General features: G+C 38.0%; 1 protein-coding gene across 15 annotated transcripts in view; it reads right to left on the minus strand.

The window, feature by feature from the left end:
* Positions 1-16,291, minus strand: part of RBMS3 (RNA binding motif single stranded interacting protein 3) — a 1,212,964-nt gene that overhangs the window by 641,264 nt on the left and 555,409 nt on the right. The gene's annotated exons all lie outside the window — the stretch shown is intronic.

Here is a 16,291-nt window from a genome sequence, read left to right on the forward strand (position 1 = left end):
ATTTGATAGCTTGTTTAGAATAGTTACTTTGATTTTTGTTTTTTTCTGGATTCTTAACAGTTGTTCTACCTGGCTTGCTCCATCTATTTTCTTTCAAGTTTGTCTTATTTCTTTTCTTTCTCAGAATTTCTTCAAATCTTTCAATAGATAACTTGCTTTTGCCATGCTTGTATTGGACAATATTCCATGTTGTTTTCAAACAATTTTTTGAGCCAATATTATATTTGTTCATTTCTGGCTTTGAAGCACTCTTTAATGACATGGTTGGCCTGAGATTCTTTGCCATAGACCTTAACTACTACACAACTGCAATCAACCATTTTGTGGGGTTTTCCCCCTCTGTTGATTTCTAGTCTCTTGGTGTCATCAGTCTTAATTAGGTTGATTTGGTGTTCAACACAAAGGGCCTCCACCAACTTGACATATAAAACTCATAGTTGAATGTAAACACACAGAGATGGGCGTGGATTTTGTCTAAGACTGTAACTACTTTACAAATTCCCCATGGTAGCTGTCATGGATGAGGCTGGTCTTCAGCTCCTCTTGTAAAGCAGCGTTAGTGTCCACTACGCCTCCAGCAGCAATGCCTTCGTTGGGCATGGCAGTGAGTTATGGGCGAATCCCAATTTTCAATGCCTCGTCACAATAAGGCAACTTGGCAGTGAAAGAGCCAAAGAAATTCTAACAAATGTTATGAGGCAGAGTGGTGTGATAAAAACTCAAATGCTAATTAGGTGGTTTGGGAAATGCTAGTATAAAGAAATCTTAGCAGATATTTTTACCGCGGTATTTCTCAAAACCGAAGATATACTAATCAACCACGGGGCTCTCCAGAAAGGTTGTATATATTATATTTCATAAATTCAAAGGCATGTCTTTTCATTTTTTTACAAATAAACTTTGATATGGAGATGCTTCTTATAGTTGAAGAGGAGGCTAATTGGCAGATTTTTTTCTTAGCAGTACATTAAAACAGGTTACATTATAATCAAAAGCATCTTAGATTTAATGAAATGCATTAATAGGCAGGGCCTTCCCAGCTTATTTGACTTTTTTAAATAATAAAATATCTCTTTAAATATGTAGCAATAGAACTTTTTTTGGTAAATACAATGTCAAAACCACATTTCCGAAATCTATTTATTTTAGAACAATAACATTTCATCTTGAATTTGGAAATCCCCAAGCTGTCTAGGGGGATTCCTACAATCTTCAATTTTCAAAAGAGTTTAAAAAGTCTCCCATAGCTTTGTTACTCATTCAAAATGGAATTTGATAAAAGCCATGCAAACAAAAATCAAAACTTTATTTTTTTCACAGGAGTGATATCAAGGGGTTTTGTACGAGGGGTCTTTTAGAGCCCCTTTTATCTCCATCAGCACATGCACTGCCTATCAATCCCTACCAAAGTCATCACAAACAAATATAAAATCCAAATAAAGCATAATGACCACTTTCAGTAGCAGTCCCTTACCCTTCCTTCCACCCACCAGGAGCCCTCCTGTTCCCTATTTCTACCCCTATGAAGCAATTCTGGAGCTACCACTAATAAACACTCAATGGCCCCCAAGCTGAGTGCTCAAACAGCAGAGCCTCATGAGAGAAATAAAACTAAACTACAACTTCCATTTAGTGAACAAGAATAAAGACTGCCACTACTCAAGCAGTCTGGGGATTATTGCTATTGTTTTATTTGGGGCCAACTTCCCTAGTTCCAGCCAGTGTTTATCACCACAGAGAACTTCAGAAGCAATGAAGATACTTTGGCTAAGAGTATTTATCACCATCCAACTCAATGTAAAATTCAACTACGGCCAGATGGGAGATGCTGAATCAAGATAGTGAGTGTGACCTGCAGTGCCTGGTAATCTGATCATGGAGTCAGAATGTATTTAAGGATGCCCAGTTCACATAAAAATTATGCCTAAGGATCTTCGATGCGTTGTGAACATCCTTCAACTGTTCATTCTCTGTGATAAAACACTTGTTCAGGTACCCTAATGCCGGTGAACAGTCAGCAAACATAAAGCCAAGTGCAGTTCTGCAACAGAAGAGTAACCTTTTTTCCCATTTTTTCCTCATTAAGTTTATAAACTTGTCTTATCAGAGGTTGAGATCACTGTTACAGCAATCTCAAGGGTGGAGTGCTTTAACAGAGAAAATAAAAAAGCCGAACTAATGACAAAGAAGAAAAATGAGAACCCATGGCTCAGAGATATCCCTGGGCAGTCAGAGGGGAAGAGAAGACAGTGAGAGTCAGATCTTCTGTACACTTGTATTTTTTGCTTGTCTAAAGGGAGCACCAAACTGATTCTGCTGTTACGTCTTCACTATTTTTCCTAAGGTAGGATAATTCTCCAAAGGATTCAATTAAATAAAACTTTTAAATTTTAAAAAATCAAGAGAGGATTCCTCTCAAATTCTCAGATCAATACTAAGCTAAACTGCCTGACGGTGTGTCTACATAAATGGGAGGGAGACATGAGGTCTGCAAGTTCTTTCTGTAAGAAAATAGTAGTATCTTATTTCAACAGAAAAATTTTGCCAGTGCACAGATTGGCGGCGGGGGGCAAAGTGGTGTTTACTCAATGCCAAATTCTCTAACACTCTAATTACACTGTTTCTTTAACTTGGCCTTCCTGGAAACCAAACTTGGGTTTCACGCTGCAGTGATAAAAAAAAGATAAACAGTCAAATCTAAGCTCATACACCTTCATTCAGTGAGTTATACATGCACCAAATATTTATGGGGCATCTACTATATCTCATGGACTCTTCTAGGTGCTAAAAATCTGGCAATGAATAAAACACACAAAAGTTTATACTTTTCTGAAGCTGATATTCTATTACACAGAGTCAGACAACAAGCAAACCATTTATTTCTCTATCTTGAGTGATTTTAGAATATGGAGATAAATAAAGCAGGTAAAGGTATATGAAAAGCTAGGGGTAAAGGGAGTGGTGATACACATGTAATTTTTAATATACATACATACGTGTGTGTGTGTGTGTGTGTGTGTGTGTAGACAGTTTGGTTAGGGAAGTTATTTCTGATGGAGTTACATTTCATCAGAGACCTGAATAAATAAACCAAACAGATAAATGAGGGTGGGACTGGTAGGAAAAATGTTTGGGTTTTCTTAGCCTAAGAAATAGGTAAGAGATCAGCACTGTTAGAATGCAGTACATTAGGAGAGAAGAAGGTAACACAGAAGAGAAGCAAGGTTGTGTGGATATTTATAACAGTTTCTTTTTTTACTTTGAATGAGATGTAAAACTTTTGGAAGGTTCATGGCAGAAAAACATGGCATGAATTTATATGTATTTTATTTTATTATTTTTATTTTTCTGTAATTTTAGTAGTGACGGGGTTTCACCGTGTTACCCAGAGTGGTCTTGATCTCCTGACTTTGTGATCTGCCCACCTTGGCTTCCCAAAGTGCTGGGATTATGGGCATGAGCCACCGCGCCTGGTCATATATATATATTTTAAAACGTTTACTCTGGCTGCAGGTTGGAGCACAGATTGTAGTGAGGAAGGGATATAAGCAGGTTTAGCAGTTAAAAATGTACTGCCATACTACAGGCAGGCAATGATGTAGGTTTGGGTCAGGATTATAGAGATGGAAATGTGAGAAATGGTCAAGTAGAGCCATTGATATTTGCTGACAAATTCTATGTGACAAGTGAGAAAAAAGGGGACAATCAAACTTTTAGCTAAATCAGTGAAAAGGATAGAGTTGTTTCTTCTTTGTGATTGTAAAGACCAAAAGTAAAGCAGGTTTGGGGAAAATAATGACTTGCTTTGAACATGTTAACTTTGGAATTCCTATTTAACATCCAAAATGAAAATGCAGTTTTCAGTTTTTTATAAGTCCGGAGTTTAGGTGAGAAGTCAACTATAGTGATACAAATTTGAGAATCATCATGATATAGCTGGTATCTAAAGAAGCAAATTTATATATGCTCCTCAAAGAAATGAGTGAAGATAAAGACATCCAGAGATCCAAGGACTGAGAGCCAGAATCCCCTACCACATTGAAATAAGGCAAAGCAAGCCGACGAGATTGAGAAGGGGTAACTGGTAAGCAATGAGGGACACAAAAGAAGAGTGTCTCGCAATCCAAGTTTTAAGAAAAAATAGTTGATCAAGGGTATCAAATATTACCAAGATTTTGAAGTAAAATGAAAAATGGGAATGGTCCATTGGATCTGGCAACATAAAGATCTTTGTTGACGTTAACAAAAATCATTTTGCTGGAGTAGTGGACATGAACACATGATTGAAGTGGCTTTAGGAGAGAACAGGAAGAATAGAAGTGGAAATAGTGAGTAGAGACTTCTTGTTTATTGAGTTTGCTTTAAAATGGGGCAGAGATTAGGCAGTCACTGAAAATGAAATGGAGCCAAGAGCTTTTTTTCTCTTAAGATGGGAAGCATTGCAGCATGTTTGTATGCTGGTAGAAATAACTCAGTTGAAAAGGAAAAAAAAATCAGTGATGTTTCAGGAGAGTAACAATTGCTGCTCTGTATAGGGAAGAGGTATGTGATTCCGTGCACAAGTAGAAGAGATGACCTTTGCTAGGAAGGACACTCATGATTCATCCACAGCAACATGAAAGAAAGAAGAGTATCAAGATATAGATGTTGGTAGTATGGAAGGGTTGGGAGGTGTTATAGTGAGATTGTTTTGAAGTTCTCTTTCCACTGATTCTCTGTTTTTAATGAAATAGTAAAGTTATCAGCTGGAATAATTATTGAGGAGTAGAAAGGAGAGAAAATGTACAAAATAGTCATTATTATGGAGTGGGAGAATAAACAGACTATAAAAATGTAATAGGTTGTGTGGCAGCACCGAGAACCCACTTAAGGTGAGTGAATGGTCACGCTGTTAAAATGAGACTGTTAGGCAGGATAGAGTGCTTTTCTCCAGCTCTGTTCAGGTGTGTACATACAGATAAAACAAAAGTCAATTGGATATACCAGAATTAGTATTTTACTAGAGTCGTTCAAAGGAAGGAGAGAGAGGGACAATGGAGTTTATATAAGGAAGGGTATAAGGATACAGACATTGGTAGTTAGGAATGGTTCTTCATGAAATAATGGCTTTTCATGAAATCTAAGCAGAGTATAGAAAGATGCTGGGACATGAGGAAAATTAGCAACAAAGAAAAACTAATAGATGCAATAGGTCATAATGAGATTTTTTTTAAAAAAGTGTTGGTATCAGAATGGTCAAAGTGTTGAGCTGCTAAAACAGGAACAAATGACCCAAAAGTAAGATGCCTGAGATAGGAATTATGAAGGGTTTTAGTACTTGGTAATGAGAGAGTCTAGGATATGTCCATTGCATGTGTGACTGAGGTAGAATATGAATAAAATCAATGGAGGAGAAGTCAAAGAATGGAGAGGCCACGATGTAAAAATTTCCAAGAATATGACAAGGTCAGTACAGGATACAGTGAATGAAGAAAGGAGAGGTAGTGAGTGACATAGTCTGAAGACTCACGAGACTCATAGAGGAGGGTTGCACAGAAGATGGAATGAGAATGATCTGAAACTACAATAATGAAGGCCCATTGGCACCAGCAGGTATGCTCCCCCAATTTGAGGTGGCTTAGAGGAAGTAGTGTCTTCTGGGGTATCCAAGTTTGAATTTGAGTGAAAAAGTGAAACCCAGAAATTCAGGAAAATTTGAGGATCAAGGAGATTTTGTGTATGACTGAGTTCCAGAGAGCCCAAGGGAAGGGATTGGTTGTGGGGTCAGAAAAAGGAGTGGACAGATCTGTGAGGATTAGAGCCTGAGTGCTAACCAGACAGTCCTGGGAGTCCTGTGGTAATAGGATTAGTTGTGAAGGTCTGCTGGGCATTAAAAACAACTGTGGTCACTTTAACATGTGCTCCAGAATAGCCTGCCAAAACAAATCTGCTTAAGTTTTCTCTTTAAGGGGTTTGCTTTCTGATCATCTTTCAGAACGGCAAATACTAGATACCATCAGGTAATGTTGGACTAACCACTCACTGAGGAGTATCTATTGTTTAGTCTTTACCTTTTTACCTTCCTGTCACACGCAACAGCCAGGAAACAGGGTGTCAAAGATGAGGAGGTTTGCTCGGCAACACATTTAGTTTTTAACCTCAGGAGTTATAAGATCATACATCTCTGCTCCAAAAGCACTGACTGGGACAGCTGGAATTGTGGTGACAAGAAACGTACGTTAATACTTTTTCATTTAACCGGAACAAGGTAATCTGAGCCAACTAAAAAGCATTTTTCTCTTCCCCGCACACAACACTGAGGAATGTCAGAGGCCCTCAGAGAGCAAGGATGCTTTATGCAGAGTGGCCTGGGAAGGCCGGAAACCACTTATTGGCTTCACAGCTCTAAACCTCTGAAACACTCATGTCTCTTCTCAGACCTTTTTATTTAGACTCCAGACATCCTTGAGTCACACTTGCTATATTAATATAGTTAAGGCATTGAATTATCATTATCGGTAGCAAAACTTCTCTCCCTGTTTTATGACACAGGTAGTTCAATAAAATGTTTTAGACCAGAAAAGAGGAGCTGTGGGCCTCTATTTCACTTCACTACTCTTTTTCAAATTCGGTCAGATGTTATTTCCTATGTCTGGAGTCTTTCTGGCTTATTATTATTTATTTTTTTGGTGTATATGCTTTACTTCTTAAGCAAGGTTAGAATTCCATCTTCAGGTTCAGATTCTCTTCCATTATAATTTCTTTTCTTTTCTTTCTTTCTTTTTTTTTTTTTTTTTTTTTTTTCCTGAGACAGAATCTCACTCTGATGCCCAGGCTGGGGTGTAGTGGTGTGATCACGGCTTACAGCAGCCTCGACCTCCCGGGTTCAAGAGATCCTCCCACTTCAGCCTCCCTATTAGTTGAGACTATGGGCACAGCTCACCATGCCTGGCTAATTTTTGTATTTTTTGTAGATATGTGATTTCACCATGTTGCCCCAGCTGGTCTTGAACTCCAGGGCTAAAACAATCTACCTTGCTTGGTTGCCCAAAGTGCCTAGCCAAGCCACTGTGCCCAGCTCTCTTCCATTATAATTTCATAATTACCAACCACCTCAGGTAACAGTTTATTTCAAAATTTGGTGAGTAAAGACTTATTGTATAGTTAACTTATACTGATTGCTCACTATGGGCTGAGTACTTTACACTTTGCCTTTTCAATCTTTATAATAATTCTATGAGTTAAATAAAACAGTATTGCCCACAATTTACAGCTAAAGACACTGAAAATTTATAGTCACTGAAAACTTATGATCCAGGATCATATTGTTAGTAAGTAGAAGAGCAAAAATTTGAACCTGGATAGTCACAGTCCAGAGCACACATTTTCTTAGCTACCACAATACAATACATTGCCAGGTACTAAGTGAAGTGACAGGAAATGAAGTTGAAAGAGATGAATGACCTGAAAGGGTTCATAAGTTAGTATGGAACTGGATATTTTACACTAACAATATATCCCTATTCCTTGGCTCCAAGTGTACATCCACATACAACAATTTGAGTCTGAACCACAGTAAACTTAACTAGCCATCTGCATTGATTTGTTTACCCTTCTTTGCAAATCAATGCACAAGTGTCATGAAAGAAATATTAAGATTACAGAAATAACTTTCTTCAGTTTTTTCCCCATCTTCGAGGGATAAGTAGCATCAGGAAAGACTGACAGCCAAAATATTTGCATTCAATGTCAGTGGCAAAATCAAAAAGGACAGTTCTGCATTGTAACTCTTCCTACAAAGACAAGTGGTGAGAGAAAACCAAGCTAGTCTCATCAGAGGAATATTTCCACTCAAGTGTCAATTCTTATGATGAAAAAACGTAATTTTTAACTTATTTATGGATTCACATTGGTAATCGCTATCTTGGAAAAGATCATTTTCCCAATATAAGTAGTGCCCTAAAAATAAAAGGCATTGTTATTTTAACAGAATATATCATCTATGACCTTGCTGCCTTAGAGGCTGCTTGTGGAGCTGGACAGGCCAGAGCACAGGTGAAGTGTATAGTTCCCCAAGCCATTCTCTGTGACAGTTGCACCTGACCCACTGAACAAGCGAACAGGTTTTCTCATTTTGCTGTTTGATTTCCTGATCAGAGGGGTCATTCATAATATGTACATACAGATGAGCCTATGAGTATGTGCGGCTTTTTCATTAATCAACCCAGATATTGTTAATTTGCTTAAATAGGGTTATAAAAAGAAACAGGAGAAAAAATAAATCCAGGATGTCATCTCTGGATTCTATATTAAAACTGTAAAGAACAACTTTGTGTTAGTTTAAGCGGTGGTAGTATAGGACAGATATATAAATGAAAAAAAAAAATACTGAATTGGTGCATATTTAGAGTCTACGTTAAAATTGGAAAGATGTTAGATGACTTTATAATTTCGTTACTGTTTCTTAAAGTCAAAACAACGTGTTGCTTTTAGGACTTTGGTGAACACAGCAGTGTGAGTTTCAGTGCTTTGGTGCTCACAGAAGAATTTCAAATACTTCAGAGCATTCGTTTTCATGAAACCCTTCCTCTCCCCCATACATAATGGGCACATTTCTTAAGTGAGGCAATTTAAATACTAAAACAACAGACAAAAGCTTGCAACACCAAAGAGGCAGGAAGTAGTAAGCGTGGAGGAAGAAATCAATACTGTACAATTCCATGCTTTTACATATACATATTATATATGTGGGAGCATTCATGCCATTGTGTGCTGCAGAATAACTGCTGTCTGTTTCCATTTACTATCCATGAAGCAAACTCCCCAAGGAAGATGTTCGTCTTCTACTGAAGGTAATTGCTAGTTAACTGGAAATGAAATTTTCATTGTTTTTGACTAAGACAACATGGGAACTAAACGTCTTTCAAAAATTCCACATTTTACCTCCATGTGTGCCTTGTTTATAGAAACATCTGGACTTTGTGCGAATTATAAGCCTTCAGAATGTCCTTATTAGGGGTATGATTCTATTCAAAACTGCAAGGAAATGCCCGTCTACTCACAATATTTACTCAAAACTATGATACTGATTTTTCATCAGAAGTTTCCTAATTCCCCAGTTAAGGAAGAAAGAAAGAGATAGACAGGGAAGGAAAGAAAGATAGAAACTGTTCCTGTGCTAGGCCCTGTTTTCTTTCAGGAAAGGAAGAGGAATCTGGTTCGACAGCCAACACACAATACCAAACACATGAGGTGATGTTAATAACAATAACAAAAAGACAAAAATGAACTCATCACTTCCACCCAGGTGCCACATATGTGATGTCTGACCCAGAGAGAGTCATTAGCTAAGGGAACAAAATCAACGTCTCAAGTTAGAGCAACAGGACAGAGGCAGACATGTTAAGGGTTAGCATATTAAATTAAAAGATAAAGATTTCTGAATAATGTGCTGCTGACACTAATTTTCTGCAAAATGGTAGAAAAAGCACTACTTCTGGTCTTTTTACATTATTTCTTCACTTGAGGATAATTGAGCCATTTTTACATACAAAGATGGCACTGTGAAACTCTCTTCAGCACTCCCCCACCCCTACTTCAGGGTTATAAGATTACAGGGATCTACCCAAACCTCAAAACCAACCCCATTTCTGTAAGCTGGTAGGTTACAACTAGAAGAGTATGTTATTACCTCAGTAGAGAAAAAAGGTAGCACATATCATTGGTCCAATTAACACTATGCTCAAATTTTCTGGACCACTTGACCAGCTAGGATGTTGATAAGTATTTAGCACTTAACACTTTCTTGCTTCTCTCATAGGCTCACAATTTCCAGAGGTATTGCAGAATGATTGCAGGAAAGTGACTATCATACTATGGAACCCAAACTACTACTTGTTACTGCCAGTGGAGAGTAGGAGGTCATATGACCTCTCCCCTTTCTGGATCTTTCTCTCATATTCACTTCCTCATAGGTCCAAGAGATGAGAAAAATAAAATAAAATGAATTCCACAAGGCAAATTACAAATGGCACTTTTTGCACAAGATGTATCATGTGGCGTATCAAGAGACACAGGAGAGAAGATTTAACACCTTATTTCATCTATGGTGGCACAACATGTAGGTTAGAGCATTACTTTTGAACTATCTGAGGTGAAGGACCATTTATCTCCAATCCATCATGAACGGAAATGTGTTCCTACAGTTCCTGACTCATATGCAGTTCACATCACGTGCAATTCCACACTATACTCAAAGTGGTCTATACTTGTTCAATAGGACAAGGCCAATCATCACACATTTACTTACAATTTCTGTATTTATCATAGACTAGTGACAAATAATTCACAAATTGGCATCAATCTGTGGACTACACTTTGAGTACCACTGATTTTGACTATGGGATTTGAGCCTTACTGACCTGCCCTAATCCTGGCTCCATCCCTTACTTACAAATATGTGTGACATGGCAATTTACTTAATCCCTCTACGACTCAGTTTCCTTATCTGTGAAATGGTAACAAAACAATACTTATGTCACAGGCTTGTTGTGAGAATTAAAATTAGGTAACACATGCAATGTAACTTACCACAATTAGAACAATACCAAGCACATTATAAGCATTACGATTTAGATTTTTTACAATTATGCCACTTTAACTTATATGGCTGGCTTTGTAACTAGTATATATCAAAATATGTAGAGCAGCATATAAAAGACAGTAGAAAATATTGGCATTCTTTGTCATGCCAATAACCATATTTATAATAAGCTAACATGTTATAAAAATTACAGGATATTTTTAAGAAATTTTTAAGAAATATCCTGTAATTTTTATAACAGTATTGCAGATGTACGTGTATGTGTATGATTCCCCTACTAAATACCTACTAGATTCTTACTATTCTTTATTCTTTAACCTGGCTGAAAGGCCTTGAATAATATAGTACCCACTATTCATTTTAAACTTCGTAAAAGCCCCACATTGTCCTACTCCTTTTCTCTTCTTGCAAGTCCCCATACTCTTTTCCTCTTTCCCCCTGTCAGAAATGTCCTCCCTCTGCGTTTCTGCAAAGCAAATTCATTCTATTTCTTCAGGTTTCAGTTGAAAGGCCATTTTTCAGGCGTGTCCTTCCTGACTATGCTGACTAAATTAAGTCTTCCTCATTATTTTCTATTCCCACCCCTTGCTTATTTCCTTTACAGCTCTGATCACAGACTGAAATGATTTATTAATGTGTTGTTTGTCTACCTCAATGCGGATCAAGGCAGGCTCTGTGGTCTTCACTGATAAATCTCATAACCAGCTTGATACCTGGTATACAGTATATTCAGCAAATACTTGTTCGGTCAATGAGGTTGATATGGTTTGGCTGTGTCCCCACTAAAATCTCATCTTGAATCCCCACTTGTTGTGGGAGGGACCTGGTGGGAGGCAATTGAATCATGGGGACAGGTCTTTCCTGTGCTGCTCTCGTGATAGTGAGTATCATGAGATCTGATAGTTTTAAAAAGAGGAGTTTCCATGCACTGCTGCCATGTGAGACGTGCCTTTCACCTTCTGCCATCATTATGATGCCTCCCCAGCCACGTGGAACTGTACGTCCAATAAAACTCCTTCCGTAAATTGTCCAGTCTTAGGTATGTCTTTATCAGTAGCGTGAAAATGGACTAATACAGAGGCAAATTTCTCTATTTATCTAAAATAAAAGACCCATTTTTTCTTGTTACTCTAACTTCTTATCAACTTAGAAAATTCTCTAATTCTATCATGCATTCAAGATTTACTGGATTACAAGTATATAACCTCTTAGGTACAAGAGGTTAGAATAATACATTGAGTCATTCCTTTTAAGAATTAGATAAATACCATTTAACAAATTACCTTTATAAAATGTAACTTGCACTATATGCAAGGACCTATGTCCCTGCATTCCTGTATGTACATATATATGTGTGTGTTTGGTGCTCAGGAAACTCAAGAAGAAAGCACAGAGAATGGCAAAAGGAGTTTTACCATGGAAGATCCAAAGAAGGCTGTAAGTTTGAGATTGACCTCAAAGGAAAATCTCTCTGCAGATAAGATAGAGATAATGCCCTGGAGGCTGAGAAAGTTAAGTCAGCAAACTTGTTTCAAAGGTTATAGAAATCAAATGAGAGACAGTATCCCAAATACCACTGAGCTTATTTGGAAACTAAATTGAGTATATTCCCATATGAATGCAGTTTGGTTTTACATATTTTTTGTTTTAATTTTGACATCATAATGATTAGGAATGATTACTGGAAAAAATCATTTTAAGATTTTCAATACAATTCTGTTTTAGCAAAGACAGAATATACAACCCAATCAGATCTGCAACTAGAAAAATATGTATCGGGAGAAAATGTATATTAAAAATAATCATCTGAACATATGCATTTGGATGTTTACCTTTACTTATAACAGCTAATACCATTTGGCTAGCCAGTAAATACGAATAAAACTTTATGGCTGCACATTGATGCACTTTTCAAAATTACTTCATCAACACTATCTCATTTAATCCTCACAATACCTCTATAAAATAGACAGGTATTTTTACCTCTATTTCACAGTCTAAGCAGCTGATAGAGAACTGTTAAAGGACTTGTCCAAGACCTCAGAGCTAGTTAGAGGCAGACACGGGCAAATTAGAGAGGAAACCTCAGTAGTTTTTCCACTATAACTTTTTGCTTTCCCTAGCAATCAATGCTCAATAAGAGGAACTGGGGCTGCTCTATACACAGGCTGATTAAAAATACAGGTAGCAAGAGCTATTTTACTCTAGTAAGATTCTTGCTAAAAGATTAGTTTTGGTAACATTTTAAAAACAACAACCACTTTTTTGCAGATGATTAGAATGAAACCCTTAACATATGCATTAACAATAGTGAGCACCAAACCCAATATTGGGGGTCATATATCAGTTAGCCCAATATCTGTCATGGCAGTGCTTCTCTGGTATAGGAGCATGGCTGGGCAAAGGGATGATTGTCCCGGCTACAGTGATTGGTTGAGAGATGGGCACATATGGTCCAAAGTCAGGCCAATTAACTTCTCCTTTGGACTTTTAATGGAACTCATGGAAAGGAATACCTCTCTTTAGAGACAAGTTGCTCAGAGGGGCATGCAGTCTTGAAGTTGGCAGCCAACATGGAGGTAAAGGAAGATTCACTGAGAAAGTGGACGCCACTGAGTCATGTAGGCAGCAGGGTCATAAGGGGAAGAGGACATCGATAAAGAGGTGGAAGGCAAAAATTAATCACAGTTCGGCCTAGATGTGGTTTTCAACCTTGGCTTATTAGTATCATTGGGAGCCTCTAAATATCCCATCGTGCAGGCCTCACCCGAGACCAGTTAAATCAGACACTTTTCCTCTGTTCATGCTCATGTTCATGCCCAGCACATCCCACAACCAGTGGTTCCCCGAAGTCCCCCTGCTTTGGTAGAGGCTCTGCTGCTATAGCAGGAACTTCTAAGAAGTTGCGCCACTAAGGATGAAGTCAACGAAAGACCCATAAAGAGGCCGACTTTAGCAAACAGCATTACGTATTTTTTGTTTGTTTGGTTTTGTTTTTTTCCTGAGACGGAGTTTTGCTCTTGTCACCCAGGCTACAGTGCAATGGCATGATCTTGGCTCACTGCAACCTCCGCCTCCCGGGCTCAAGTGATTTTCCTGCCTCAGCCTCCTGAGTAGCTGGGATTATAGGCATCCGCCACCACATTTGGCTAATTTTTCTCTGTGTGTTGTTGTTGTTGTTGTTGTTGTTGTTGTTGTTGTTGTTTGAGATGGAGTCTCGCTCTGTCACCAGGATGGACTGCAGTGGCGCGATCTCGGCTCACTGCAACCTCCGCCTCCCGGCTTCAACGATTCTCCTGCCTCAGCCTCCTGAGTAGCTGGGTCTACAGGTACCCACCACCATGCCTGGCTAATTTTTTGTATTTTTAGTAGAGACAAGGTTTCACCATATTACCCAGGATGGTCTCGATCTCCTGACCTCTTGATCCGCCCACCTCAGCCTCCCAAAGTACTGGGATTACAGGCGTGAGCCTGTAATTTTTTGTGTGTGTATTTTGTGCTGTGCTCAGTCATTTTTTGTGTGTGTATTTTGTAGTAGAGGCGAAGTTTCACCATGTTGGTCAGGCTGGTCTTGAACTCCTGATCTCAGGTGATCCACTTGCCTCAGCCTCCCAAAATGCTGGGATTACAGGCGTGAACCACTGCACCAGGCCCACATTGTGTCTTTTTAACTGCTCCTGTGAAACATTCAGAATCACCACCCTGCTGCTGCTTTACATATGGATAGGGGTAAGGGCAATCAAAGTGGTAAATGGAAATCCAATTTATTTTATTTTTTTTATTTCCAACTTTTAAGTTGAGGGATATATGCACAGGATATGCAGGTTTGTTACATCATTAAACGTGCTCCATAGTGGTTTGCTGCACAAATTATCCCATCACTTAGGTATTAAGGCCACTACCCGTTAGCTATTCTTTCTGATGCTCTCCCTCCTCCCCCTGCCCACCCTCTGACAAGACCCAGTGTGTGTTGTTCCCCCATCATGTGTTCATGTGTTCTCATCATTCAGCTCCCACTTATAAGTGAGAACACATGGTATTTGGTTTTCTGTTTCTGCATTAGTTTGCTAGGGATAATGGCCTCTAGTTCCATTCATGTCCCTGCAAAGGACATGATCTCCTTCTTTTTCATAGTATTCAATATTGTATATGTACCACATTTTCCTTATTTAATACATCATTGATGGGCATTTAGGTTGATTCCATGTCTTTGCTACTGTGAATAGTGCTACAATGAACATGCACATGCATTTTTCTTTATAATAGAATGATTTCGATTCCTTTGGATATATATGCAATGGGATTGCTATGTCAAATGGTATTTCTCTCTCTAGGTCTTTGAGGAATTCCCACACTGTCTTCCACAATGGTTGAACTAATTTACACTTTTACCAACATGTAAAAGTGTGTTCCTTTTTCACCATAACCTTGCCAGCATCTGTTGTTTTACTGACTTTTTAATAATAACCATTCTGGTTGGTGTGAGATGGTATCACACTGGTTTTGATTTGCATTTCTCTAATGATCAGTGATACTGAGCTTTTTTTTTCATATGTTTGTTGGCTGCATGTATGTCTTCTTTTGAGAAGTGTCTGTTCATGTAATTTGTTCACTTTTTAATGGGGTTTTTTTTTTTTCTTCTTGGAAATTTGTTTAAGTTCCTTGTAGATGCTGGATAATAGAGCTTTGTCAGATGGATAGATTGCAAAAATTTTCTCCCAATCTGTAGGTTGCACTCTGATGATAGTTTCTTTTTCTGTGCAGAATCTCTTTAGTTTAATTGGATCCCATTTGTCAATTTTTGCTTTTGTTGCAATTGCTTTTGGTGTCTTCATCATGAAATATTTGCCTGTGCCTATGTCCTGAATGGTATTGCCTAGATTTTCTTCTAGGATTTTTACAGTTTTGAGTTTTACATTTAAGTCTTTAATCTGTCTTGAGTTGATCTTCTATATGGTATAAAGAAAGGGTCCAGTTTCAATTTTCTATATATAACCAGCCAGTTTTCCCAGCACCCTTTATTAAATGAGAAATCCTGTCCCTATTGCTTGTTTTTGTCAGGTTTGTCAAAGATCAGATGGTTGTGGGTGTGCAGACTTACTTCTGAGTTCTCTATTCTGTGCCATTGGTCTATGTTTCTGTTCTTCTATTAGTACCATGCTGTTTTAGTTACTGTAGCGGAAAGCCAATTTCCAGCCACCAACATCACATCATAGAATGCAGGTTTGGAAAGAAATGTGCAGTAGCACCTCATTATCTAGTATTGTCATCATACAGACACAATATATGTAAATAGTTGCAGAAGCATAGATAATGGTAAAACATAGTACAGTTATTATAACATGATGAGTTTTGAGTATTGCCTTTTCTATATACTGTAATTTATTCAAACACAGTTGCTCCTCAAGTTATTACTGGGTTACATCCCAATGAATCCATTTTAAATAAGAAAATATCACAAGTTGAAAATGCATTTCATACATCTAGTCTACCAAACATCATAGCTTAGTCTAGCCAAACTTAAACATGCTCAGAACACTTACATTAGACTACAGTTGGGCAAAATCATCTGACAGAAAGCCTATCTGATAATAAAGTCTTGAATATCTTAGGTAATTGATTGACTACTGTACTGAAAGTGAAAAACAGAATGTTTGTATGGGTGCCCAAAGTACAGTTTCTACTAAATGCAAATCGCTTTCAAGCCAT

The sequence above is a fragment of the Macaca thibetana genome, chromosome 2 (assembly GCF_024542745.1).
Source record: "Macaca thibetana thibetana isolate TM-01 chromosome 2, ASM2454274v1, whole genome shotgun sequence".
NCBI classification, from domain to species: Eukaryota; Metazoa; Chordata; class Mammalia; order Primates; family Cercopithecidae; genus Macaca; species Macaca thibetana.